This window comes from Nuphar pumila, chromosome 3, assembly GCF_984573655.1.
Source record: "Nuphar pumila chromosome 3, dmNupPumi1.hap1.1, whole genome shotgun sequence".
Taxonomy (NCBI): Eukaryota; Viridiplantae; Streptophyta; class Magnoliopsida; order Nymphaeales; family Nymphaeaceae; genus Nuphar; species Nuphar pumila.
The window spans coordinates 105,037,274-105,051,181 of record NC_143251.1 but is presented as its reverse complement, the minus strand read 5'-3'; positions in this window follow the sequence as shown (position 1 = coordinate 105,051,181).

The window sequence follows — 13,908 nt, the reverse complement described above, 5'->3', positions numbered from 1 at the left end:
AGCCATGGTTGCAAGCGGCAACGACTGATGTGGTGTTCATGTTACTCCCAAATCCGAACACACGACCCTTTTTGGGTTCACCGGTTGCAGTCACCCATGTTGCATGATCAAAAGGTGGATGCTGAGTAGAGTCATCGCCATATCGCTCTACCATTTGCTGCTTGTATGACTCCTATAAAGTAATGATTATAATATAAATTAATAATTAATAATTATAATATTTATGATAACATAATTAATGGTAACTTGTATATTACAATGTTTATTAATACAATAAATACATACTGATGTTGCTCTCGCATTCTCTGATACAAAAACTTTCGTGCTCTTACGTTTATGTGTTTCAACAAACACATACTTGTAAGGCACAATATCTCATTTTTCTGCTTCCTGCAATGTTAAATGATAAAAAAATTAATTAATAAATTTGCAGAAATACTTACAAATTCGATAATATATATATATATATATATATATATATATATATATATATATTGATGAGTTACCATTTTCTTCTGATGGCTCCCAAAAGTCCTTGATCCACCTGTGTGTAGATGAGCATTGAGCATCTTCGCTCGATTTTGTGCAGCCTTTGTTGAGCGGTTTTAAAATTTATTGCTCGCCTACTTGTCGCACATGCCCTCCCAATAATCTCTCCTGATAGTAGAATGCCCATGGCCCTTCCACTGCAGTGGATCATCTATCCCACCACCTGTTTTTGTTGTTGCAGTCTTCATATTGTGCAGCATGTCGGCAAATCAATTGGGAGTCACCTTCTGCCACACTATCCTTGCTTCTTTCTCCTCGTTCGCAGTCGCAAAGCGATGATAAGCCTACAAATACTTTCAGAAAGTTAGCACACATGAGTATAAAAAAAAATTAAATATGAAACACATTAGTTATGATAAACGATTGCATACCATGAATGAGAACATTAATCTGTCCAACACCTCTGTCGGGTACCCTTTCCATTGTGCGACCGGTTCTAAAAGATGCTGCAGTAGTGACTTCCTAATTTCTTGTATTACTTCTTATTGTTCGAACCTCACACTGCACATGAATTGATACACATTAACAATCGATTGTTGATATACACTATTTATAAGATAAGTATTGGACAAGTGACAATGAAATATTTATGATCGACTATCGATATACATTATTTGAATGAGTCATCGTGTGTCATACTGAGAAGACCCTACATCCAGCGTTGTCTCGTGATGTGTATGAGTAGCTGGTGTAGGTGGGTCATGTGTAAGCGAAACATCACCTACAGAACAATGAGTTAGAAATTCACACAATGCACATTTAAACTAATCAAGTATATAATTATTTAAATGATATACCTATCAAAGAATTGCATGAAGATGAATGCTGAGACTGCCTATTATTGAGCTGGGATCCTATAAAGACGATTAACAAGTAACAATGTTTATATCAACATATAAGCAAACATATAATAAATGTCTATATTTAAATCTAACATAAAACATTTACCTAATGATGTCCCATGGCCTCCACTTGGTCCTCGACCACTGTGACCTCCATGAACCATATTCTAACAAATAAAAATATTATTTAGATCAGTTACATGATATGTAATTTCATGGATACATATTCAAATCGAAAATAACTTCATGCAAGCATGGATACAGTCACATCAAATGTGACAATATATTCAAATCATTCATAGAATATCAATGTCAAACATGTATCTGCAACAAACACACTCCAATATTTCGCTAACTACTATCTCATCAAACATGACAATACATTCAAATCACTCATAGCACTCAAACATGTATTTCACTAGATCAAGTATGCTTCATCATCACTTGTTTCACTTTCATATTCTTCTTTTTCTTCCTCCTCTTTGTTTTCTTCTATATTGAGCGCCCATCCACTTGGTATATCATTTGGATCACATTCTTTCATACATGTGCCATCGGACAATGGAGATATGACATGCAGACCATGTGTATCATCGTGACTATAAGAGAAGTCATACATATTATCTGATTGATAGTATTCAACCTCTTCAACAATCTTGTCTTCTTGTAATTGATTATACTCAGGGTATAGTTTAGACTTCACCTTGCAAACCGCCCACTATTCATTTCTATCTGACTTCTTTGTATTCAGATATGAAGTATAGTAAACTTGTTGAGCTTGCAATGCTAATATGAATGGTTCATATGTTTCAAACCTTGATTTATGATTCACCTCTACAATGCCTGAGGCTTTGTCGACTCTTGTTGTTGTGGGATCAAACCAATGATACTTGAATAAAGTTAACCTGTTATTTATGCCTAAATAAGTGAACTTCATTATTTCTTCTATAATACCGCAGTAGTCAAGTTCATTTTCACCGTAGCTGCTACCGTGGACACACACGCCACTATTCATCGTTGACTTGTTTGCACCGTAGTCTTTTATATGGAATCGATAACCATTTACGATGTATCCATTATAACATTGCACAACTTTAGTCAGACTATTTTGTAAATCACATATTTTTTAGTCATTAACATCACCATGGTGGACCTACAAGCATAAATAATGACTGTAAACACGACCAATTAAATAACATATTATTGTTCACACGAAAAGAATGCATGTCATCGTCTTTACCAACTCTTTCATCCATGCGACAAACTTATTTTCACGTTCTTTTTATAATTTTGAATCAGTTAGATGTGGAAGTTCTCTTCGCAACTCCAGATCAAATCGTCTGCATTTAACAAATAATTATATTACCAAAACATGTACGTAGAGAACTAAGTGTAACATATTATGTATACTTGCTTGATGTAGGGGTCGATCTCTGAGCAATTAAAAAGGATATAGATTTGTGATGCGTCTTGCTCTCAATCTTCCAAGAGTCTTGATTGGCAACTGCCAAAGGCCTTCCCAAGTGGTTTAAATATCGATAGTTTGTCAGTCACAATAACTTGTTCTCTATCATCATTACGAGATGGACAAGTGTAACATGTTGGAATGTGAGGCTCAAAGTACATAGATGAGAAATTTGAAATCTCTTCTAAAGTGTATGCCTCATAAATTGAACCCTCCACTCTTGCTTTATTCCGAACCTTTTTTTTAAGTCAAACATGCATCTGTCAACAACATACATCTCGTAATATAATAAATTCCCAATAGCATTAGGAAAAAAAATATAAAATAAATTTTACCTTTCAAATGGGTACATCCACCGATATTTCATAGGACCACCAACCCTAAGTTCATATGGCAAGTGTATGATCACATGTTCCATAATGTTGAAAAATGTTGGAGGAAATATCTTCTCTAGCTGACAAATAGTAGTGACGACAGAATCCTCGAGATTCTTTACCTCAGCTACTATAACTTTCAATGCACTCAATGTTCTAAAAAATAGACTCAACTCGGATAATACCCCCCATATAATTTGTCTAACAAATCATGAAATGCTAGGGGAATCAACCGTTGCATGATAACATGACAATTATGGCTCTTCAACCCATACAATTGGCCCTCGTCTATCTTCACAGCCCGAGCAATGTTAGAGACGTATCCATCCGAAAGTCCCAACTGTCTCAACCACTGACATACCTGCTTTACTTGATATGGTCCAAGTACGTACCTTGCATTTGGTTTTAATAATTTATCATTGTACTCTTGAAGTTCCAATTCTAGTCTTTTACATATTACTTTTAAATCCATACGGGCCTTCAGATTATCCTTCGTTTTTCCTTTAACATTCATTACCATATTGAACACATTATCAAACACATTTTTCTCCCAATGCATCACATCCAGATTATGTCGTATCAATAAGGTCGACCAATATGGTAGTTCCCAAAATATAGATTTCTTTATCCAATTGTGATCCTTCTCAAATCCAAGAAAGGGCCTCACACTATGGGTATCTGTCAGTCCATATGGAAAGTATCATAATTGTCTTAAAATCTCTATGCCAGACAACCGTGTAGGTAAACCTTCTATTTCAATTGTTCTTGATTTGAACGCATTTCTTTGTCGTCGGAACGGATGGTCGCTGAATAGAAATCAACGATGACAATCAAACCAACACAACTTCCTTCCACGCGTCAATCTAAAAGATTTTGTATCCTCCATGCAGTACAAACATGCCAACCTCCCATGTATACTCTAACCAGATAACATACCATATGCAGAGAAGTCATTAATTGTCCATAGAATAGCAACCTTCATATTGAAGTTTTATTTTTTGTGGGCATCGTACGCGAGAACACCGTTATCCCATAATATTTTCAATTCATAAATCAATGGCCTAAAATATACATCAAGTTTTTAGCCCGAAAAAGTCAGACCGGGGATTAATAGAGACAAGAAAAGATTTTGACGCTTCATACACAAGCTTGGAGGAAGGTTGTATGGGGTGACAAATACCGACCAACATGAGTATGGGGTTGATCTACCCCCAAATAGATTAAATCCATCTGTACATAAACCGAGCCTGACATTTCTCACTTTCATTGCGAAGTTCTGATGAGTATGATCAAAGTGTCTCCAAGCTTTAGCGTCAATAGGATGTGTGATATTGTCTTCATCATGTTGAACTTTATTTGCATGCCATATCATTTGTTTAGCTGTCCTCAAAGACATATACAGTCGTTGCAATCTAGGGGTGAGAGAGAAGTAGCAGAGTGGCTTATATGGCACTTCTTTTTACCTCGTACTACCATTTTTCCTTGTCTTTGGCTTGAACCGAAGATGCCCACACGATGGACATGATCTGCTATTTTCTTGATCTTTGAAATACAATATGCAGTGATTTAGACAAGCATCTATCTTTTGATACCCCATACCTAGAGCGTTGACCATAACCTTCGCACTGTAGAGATTTTCTGGCAATTTCTCATTTTTGGGCAACATATTCTTCACAATAGAGCAGAGCCGATCAAAACATGATTGACTCAAATTCTACTCTGACTTCAAATTCAGTAGTTGAAGAACTGCAGACAAGATAATATGACTCTCGCAACTATTCCATAGTGGCTCATCAGCATCTCTAAGTAAGTCATAAAATCTACTAGCTGCATCGTTTGTTGCTTCTTTCTCTACCCCAGTTGGTATATCACTAGGTCTCATAGCAGAACCCATTTCTGGTCCTGCGACATCAAATATCAAATCCACATATGGATTATAGTGCACCACATCCACCCGTGCATCAAAATTATTCTAAAATTCTTCACCATGAAGCGTTCAATTCTGATAACTACTAACAAAACCCTTCATGTGTAGGTGATGTCTAACGCCATGAGGTTCTATAAATCGATTGTTCTTATACATTGTGCAGGGGCATCTGATCCAACCGGTGGGATCCACTATACTGACACTTGCTATTGCAAATTCAATAAAACTATCAACACCATTTATATATTCATGCGACATCTCATTGTCAACTATCCTATAATACATCCATTCACAATTTGCAATCATTTTGTCCTATAATGTTACGGATATTATCATCACAAGTTAAAAGAGAATCATAATAATGCTATGATGAAAAAAATATCTAATTAATCTATTAATTCTTGTTTGGTGATTGTTTGTGAGCATTTTTTTTGTTTCACTTAATGCATAAATTTTCTTTCCCTCTATACCACAAACATGCTTAATATAAAATGCAATTTCAGGAACTATTATGCATGCATTGATAATTTAATATTTTCATGTGTAACACCATCAAATCATATTTATACACATCACGAGGATATTTAAAAATATGAAATCACATTCCATAAAATAATATATTCATTTTAAGCATGTTTTCATGATATAATTTCACATGGAAGGCATAATCAAATGAAAAATAACTTCATGCAAGCATGAATACAGACACATCAGACATTGCAATACATTCATATCAAAATAATGTCAAACATCTACCTGCAACAAACACACTTCAATATCCTGCTAACTACCACTATGCCTAGCATGAAATCCAAACTCCAAAAATAAGAACACTTCTATTTTCATACATTAAAATCATGCTCAACATGATCTCAAAACTCTATCAAAGCAATACTAGATATCCACAACTAAGTGAGTGTGTGAACAAAAAAGTATTGCATCCAAGAAATTAAATAACATGAAATAAAATCAGAGAACCATACATGCATTTAAATGTGGATTTGTACATGAAAACAAAGTCATGCATCAAAGTAGAGATGTCATATTTCAGTTTCCAAGCAGGTAATATAAAATAACCCAGAGTAATATAAAAATAATTGCACCCGAATTGAAGTAGACTTCAAGTCTTCAAGGCAAGATTATGAACAGAAACAGGAAGGCAGGGGGCTTTGCCCCTTACTAGGAAACTAAAGGAGGCAGAGGCTTTGCCCCCTGCCGAGAAAAACAAAAGGAGCAGGGGGAGCTTCGCTCCCTGCCGGAAGACACATGAAGACAGAGGGCAAAGCCCCTTATCTGAAGACAAAACCAAAGGCAGGGGGCTCATCCCCTGTCGCAAAAAATAAAAGGAGACAGGGGGACGACAAGGTCGACCCCTGCCCACATGTCGAGAAAAAGAAGGGGAGGCAGCAAGGCTTTGCCCCCGCCAGCCTACCAACCAGAGGCAGGCAGAGGGGCCCTACCACCCTGCCAACCAAAACACAAGGGCCCCTCGGAAGCCCTTCCCCAAGCTGGACGAAGAAAACGGAGGCAAGGGCCGAGGCCCCTGCCAACGGAAAAGAGAGGAGACAGCAGGGGCTTGGCCCCTGCCGGCCATTCAACCCAACGCAGGCGGCAACCCTGTCGAAGAAGATGAAGGAGAAGAAGGCCGAAAAAAAAAAGGAGGAAGGGGTTACCTGAGGAGAGAAACAAAATGAGAGGCGTGGTGATGCTCGTCGGAGCAACGGTGGCAACAATTGGCAGTCAAATGGGATGCGGGGTTATGTCGACGGCAACCAGGAGGGTTTGAGGGAGGTGTCACCGGGGAAAAGAGGTCGTCGACCGAGGGAGACTTCTGGAGAGCAAGGTCAGAGAGGGACGACGATGTGGAGATCGTTGGCATAGTCGCCAGCGGCTCTAGTCGCCGGTGGCCACTGGAAAAATGAGAGGAGACATAGATGGGGGGGGGGGGGGTTCTCGGGGTCATTGGGGTGTCTGCCAGACACAAGGAGGAGAAGGTAGCTGGGGCAGTCGCTGGAGAGCAATAGGTGGCCGGGGCAGTCGTCGGAGAGTGGTAGGTGACCGGGGCAAGCAGCGTGAGAGAGAGAGAGAGAGAGAGAGAGAGAGAGAGAGAGAGAGAGAGAGAGAGAGAGAGAGAGAGAGAGAGTTAATTTCGTGCCCTAGATGGTTGTTTTATGTCAAAAAATAGCGACGGATTCATGACAGAATAATTTTGTCGCCAAAACTGACGCTACTTAGCGACGGATTCGCGATGAAAATATTCTGTCGTAAACATCATCGCTAATTAGCGACGAGAAAAAGTCACTAATCCGTCGCTAAGTTGTGACATAGTTTGCGATGGATGTAATTCCATCGCTAATTAGCGACGAATTTGGTGACAAAATTTTTCCATCGTAAATCCCGCAACTAAATCAAATTTTAGAGATGTCTCATTTTCTCTCGCTAATCCATCACTAATTGATATTTTTCTTGTAGTGTAAATAACTAAGAGAGTGCGGCCCTCTGCAGAGGGCTGAAATAAATAAAATAATAGTGCCTTATTACAAACCCCAATCGAATTGATAAAATAAATCCTAATCTAAAAAAAAGAGAAAAGTCTTCAGTGCTTCGAGTCTTTAGTGCCCTTGATGTTTTACTTTTCTTCTTTATATATCACTTTGTGGTCCTCCTGAGGGGGCCTGAAGGGTCTTTTGAGGGGACCTCAGAGGGCTCTTAGAGGGTATAAAATGGGTCTCATCGCGCATCTGATTGCTTCCCTTAAAAAATCACAAACACAAACGCAGCAGCAATGAATAGAACTAAAAATCTAATAGTTAATGAACTAAAAATCAGCAAGAAAAGAAGATTTAAACTATACAACTAACTACACTAAAAGCCGAAATAGCAAACAAACTTAACAAACTTATAACAAATTATGAAACTAACTGTGCAAATTCTAACTATTTAAAACAAATATAAAACTAATTAGATCTGGACTATAAAAACATGTAAAGAAATCACTCTACTAATATGAACTAATAAAACAATCTAATGAGCTAAAGAGATCTAACTACAAAACAATTATGAAACAAATTATCTAATACTAATTCAGAAAATTGTCATAGTGAACTAACTACTTAGCAAACCGTTAAACAAGAAAGGTCCTAATGAATGGAAACAAATACTACACTAAAGATTAATTAAGCTATTATTTTAAACTACACGAATTAAAACTAACAGAAAATAAAACATCTTATTGGTAAAACACTAAAGCATATTAACTATGATCAAACTAAATTAACTAAGACAACTAATGGAAAATAACTAATGACCTGAAACACGTATACTATAAACAACTAATGAAATAAACTAATAACGTGAGTGGTAATGAAATAAAATAAACTAATGTATGCTATAAACACTTAAAGAATTAAACGACTATAAACTAAACACTATATGGAATATAACCTGTTAATTGACGACCAACTGGTATACAAAAAAAAATGTCAAACACTTGCAGGCTTAATGGCTAATAACTATAACTAAACGTTAACAACTACAATTATTAAACAACTTATTTCAGTATTGGGTATGCTAACTCTAACATATTATAAATTATAAACTATATCTAACTTACTAAAAAAAAACATAAACTGCAAAGTCATGTACCGTGTGGCTCATGGCCACATCGTCTCACGCTGGTTATGATTGAAGTCAATCAACTTGATCTGCGTGACTCACGCAGACTCGTTTGATGGCCTCGCTATTGCACTATCTATGTGATCTTCGCAAAAACAAAATGAGAAAACTAAACAATCTACGATAAAAAAAATAATGATAGCAACTAAAACTATCGTAATCTATCTAAAATGCAATATATAAAATTAACTATACTATATGCAATAAAACACAGAACATAACCATGCATGCGATGCTAAAATCCTAAACTACAGAGATAAGAGGAGAAGACACAAACCATACGATCCACATCCGATGGAGGGGTTGAGAAGAAGACTGTTTTTTTTTTTGTTGAGCAGCGCACGCTTTCGTCGAGTAAGGCAAGAAGAATTGACAACAAAAAAAGGTTAGAAGCAAGATGAATCAATGGGGGAAACAAAATAAATCAAGAGAGAACTGACTGGGATTTAGGAGGAGGAAGAGAAGAGGGAGGGAAGAAGAAGTTGCATTTTTTTAAGAGGGAAAAACAGCCTCCATGGCTGGAAAAAATCTATTTATAAAAAATATTAGGTCAAAAATATATTTTCTATGGAATCTGAAATATTTTTAAAAATTCTAAAACAGGTCCCTCAAAAAAGTATTTTTCAAAAGTTTTTTTCTAAACTAATTAAAAATTAGTAAATACACTCCTAACCTAATTAAACTATGAATTAGAAAAATTCTAAACTAACTAAAACACTGAAAAACATAGTGAAAGTTCTAAAATCTGCGATTTTCTTGTATTTTCAATTTTAAAACAATTTCTCGAAACTAATGATAAAAATGGGGTTTCAATGCAATTTTTCTATGAATCATGTATAAAATAGTATGAATAAAATGTAAAAATATATGCATGATCAAATTCTTTCATGCTTATCATTTGCTTGTCCTCGAGCAAACTGAAGCAAAAAGCAAAAATACTAAACTAATCAAAACAAAAGCCTATCTCACTTTCGTAGGAATCATGATTGCATTTAGCATATGCAACACGCCCTTTCAAACCCTGGTTACCCCAGTGGACGAGTAAGGTCTTGTGAGGGTTTGCAGTGATGCAACCTACAAGCATCTCTGTCATGTATGCATAAAAATTCAACTTCAATGAGCATTAGGCAGTTAAGGAGTTTGTTTTCACAAATATTTTATGCCATTACATTCTCAAAACATAATTAGAGCCTTTTACAAGCCACCACAGAGTAAACTTTTTCTTTTACTTTACTAAGAAAAACCATAATCATTTATGCTTTATTCTCAAAAAATCAAATATGTATATGTTATTATTTACTAATCCTCACTCATATGTTTTCTGCACATGTTTTCTCAATATTTGCTTCCAAGTAGTGAACTTTTTCTTTTACGCTCTTTTCTTTTTTCTTTTTCTTGATTTTCAAAATTTTTACACTTTTATTTATTTATTTTATTGAGCACTATATCAAATTTCTAGTTTTTGTGACTCGTATAACGAGCTTTGGGTCAGTTACTCCTAGGTCAGACTACCTTAGGGCACCAGATACTAAGTATTCCTCAAACTTACTTGCTCAAGTCACTAGACCTTCAATTTTTATAGTTTTACGTATAGTCTGCTTCTTTGTCATATACAATATCAACATCTATTAGGATCTCTATAAAGTCCATGTAATGGGCTTTTGGGCCTGTAACTCTCGAGCCAGATGGCTTTAGGGCACCAGGTGTAAACACTCTTCAGGCTCTACTTGCTTGAACAAAATAGGCCACAGATATTAACTTAGACAAATGAGTAATTTTCTTCGTTATCCTTTTCAACATGGGAATCAAAACTTTAACTTGTGTCTGAGCCCAGCTACTAGGAAATACGAAGATACCAAATAACTAATCGTATGCTCTTTTCACTTTTTGAGCTTATGAATGCAATGTTGTTCATTTGCTTAGTTTTTCAAAAATAAAATTGTGCATATTAATACTTGTAATTTAAAATAAACTCTAACATCTATCGTCATTTCTTTAAAATCCACATAAATAACCACGGTTTTCTAGATCAATGTCAGAATTTTTTTTGTGGGGCTTAAATTTTTTCTAAAAACATTAGATTTTGCAGAGCATTCATATAAGATCAAACCCATTCCTTAAAAGCCCAATTTTTATGAGTTTTCATCAATATGCAAGTACAAAGATAGGAAATTTTTTGGTGTGCAAACTACACCCTCCCCCATGCTTGAATAACATTGTCCTCAGTGGCACTCCCTCATGCTTGCATGAAACTGAGTGAATGCATATGAGAACAAAAATAAATGGGAGAGAAGTAGTAGAAGTCACCTGATCTATGCTGTGAAACCTTACCTGATATGACATGTGAATGACTCTGCATAGGTTCCACCTGTCTACCTGTTATGCAACTTATAAAAACATACAAAAACTGCAATGCATACATAATTTTACATCTAACTCATGAAAAAAGAAAACTTTCTAAAATCAGAAAAAACTACCAATAGTACATCACAAATATGGGTTGCCTCCCATAAAGCGCTAAGTTTTACGTCCTTAGCCAGACGGATCTCTGGTGACCCTTCATCGTCCATGAGATCAATGGATGTGAAGTCATGCTCAATCGGAAGGTCTGAGGAAAATGGTTTCATCAATGACTCTTCTCACTATGTTTCCTTCAAGTCTACCTCGATGGACCCTGCAATGGCTCTCTCAACTAGCAGGAAGAATGAGATTAGTCTCCATGTGGAGGCTATTCTCAAAGGATGGAGAGCCATAAACTGAGCATCTATATGCATCCAACTGTGAATCAGAATGTTTTCCTATGATGTCTGTCACCTGGAAGCAGTCATCATGTCCTATCGCTCTACTGGCAGGATTAAAGATATGTAAGCGCAAACACTTGTTGCCAAAAGAAACATCCATCTCCCCAGTATGACAATTGATACGAGCATGGGCAGTGGCCAAGAATGGTCTGCCCAGAATAATGGGGATCTGGTGAGCAACGTCAGTGCCCTCCATGTGTTTCTAGGCCAGCTCTTCTAACTTGATGATTATTGAACCCCTCAATTGTTCTGGGTTCTTTGAGAGTCGTTTCAGTCTCGCTCCAGGAGAGTAGTCACTTCTATGACTTCATCCAAAGTTTTAGGTCCACGTGTATAGACCTTTATCCTTAAGATTTGTTTGAGCCCTCGTGTGAACTTCATGGCATGTTCTTCATTGGTGTTGTAGACGTTTGGACAATATCGTTTCAATCCTCAAAATCTGGTGGTGTATTATGTGAGAGTATCTCCTCCTTGCTGAAGATCCAAGAATTATTTCATCTTTCTGCTCTTCTCGTGCTTTGGGAAATAGGTTGAATAGAATACTTCGACAAATTGTTTGCACAACATCGGTCCATTATGAAACTTAACTTCCAAAATGGTAGCCCACCATCTTTTTGCATTCTCTCTTAATCGATAGGTTCTGAGGTCTACCTTACTGTCCTAAGGGACTCGTAGGACTTTGAAGATTTGTTTAATCTCTCGTACCCAATTTTTTGCCCCTTTCGGGTCAAATTTTCTAATAAAAGATAAAGGATTCATATCAATGAACCTCTTATATGGAGTTCCGTTCATATAATAGGGTACAGTTGCAGAACGATCATGTGTAATTTGTTGGAGGTTATCGCCCATAGCTCTCATTGCTTCCACTTGTTCTGCAACCCTGATGAGGTTGGTTAGTGTGTCCATAATCGTGTTACACATTCCTTGTCACACCATTTACGCAATAAAGTTCTATGTTAAGTGAGGTTTGGTCTTTGTCTTGGTATCATATTATTGGATAAAGTTGAGCATATCAGTGTTAGTTATTCACACCAATGATACATAGAAGCAATTATATATATATATATATTAGCTTTAGTTGAGAATAATATAAAGGAAAGAAAAACACCAAGTTATTCGTCGGTGCTTGGCCATATAGTGTCCACAAAAACTTAGGAGTTGCTAACCCCTAATAGGTCGGATGCTACCGCATCTAGGGACGGCTTGTGTAGTGCCTGCGGTACTCCACCCAGTTTCCAATGCACCTTTTCTTGGGCATGGGTGCCTGAGGAGGTGATGCCGACGTGTACTGTGGAGACTCAGGGGGTGTGTTAATTGTCCCCGAGGTGTACTCAAGAGATGCCAATGTGTAGATTGGTGAATCTGACCCTGGTTCCCATATCATTGGGTTTGGGTCTTCCACGATCAGTGAGAATGGCATAGGGTCATTCTATGAGAGTATGTCCACTTTCATCTCAACATTTCCTTGCCATTTCTCATGTTCTTGCTTTAGTTGGCATTCATCCATGATATGCCCCCTCATTCTGCAGTAGATGCAATCACAAAGTTCATGCAGACATATTCGTCTGGTGTGATCCAGATTGCATCCCTAAAAAATGTGCAGGATGGTTGAAAAGAGATAGGGATAAGCCAAATGACTTATCCACACATTCGGCACAATGAACAGCGAAACAACTATGTTGTCCTTAATACCAGATGGTGGTCTGTTATGCCATCCCATAACCGACGACAGTTCAGTGAGTCATCCTCTAAATAGAGATCCAAATCTACTTTGTCATCCAAGTTTGAGAGATACCTTATTCCTACTAGATACTTACAAACACTTGTTTCAAAAGATGTTAGTAATTGAGCATCATAAAATTTTGGTGTCTACACCAAGCAAGTTTTTCATGTGGTTAGACCATGTGTTTAAATTGATAGTGAACACTCTCAAGGATAGCTCTTCTCAATCATATTATTTTCATGCTTCTTTAGGGCTCCATTCAAAAGCCTTGCATTGGGATGAAGAAATGTTTGTATATATTACCAAAATGTGGTATTGCCAAAATAAAATCTGGTTTTGTCAGAATGTGGTATTGCCAAAATAAATATGATGTTTGGAATGGAGTTGACCCAAAAAAAATTCCCCTTGTGGGTGGTGTTAAAGTGTCATGTTGGGGTTTCCAAGTACATTCCTAATAAAGTGTTGCAGAAACCACAAAGAAGTGCTCCCAAACACCAGTAGGTGTTGAGGAAATCACAATGCACCTCCAATTCATGTCTCCCAATGAGAGAA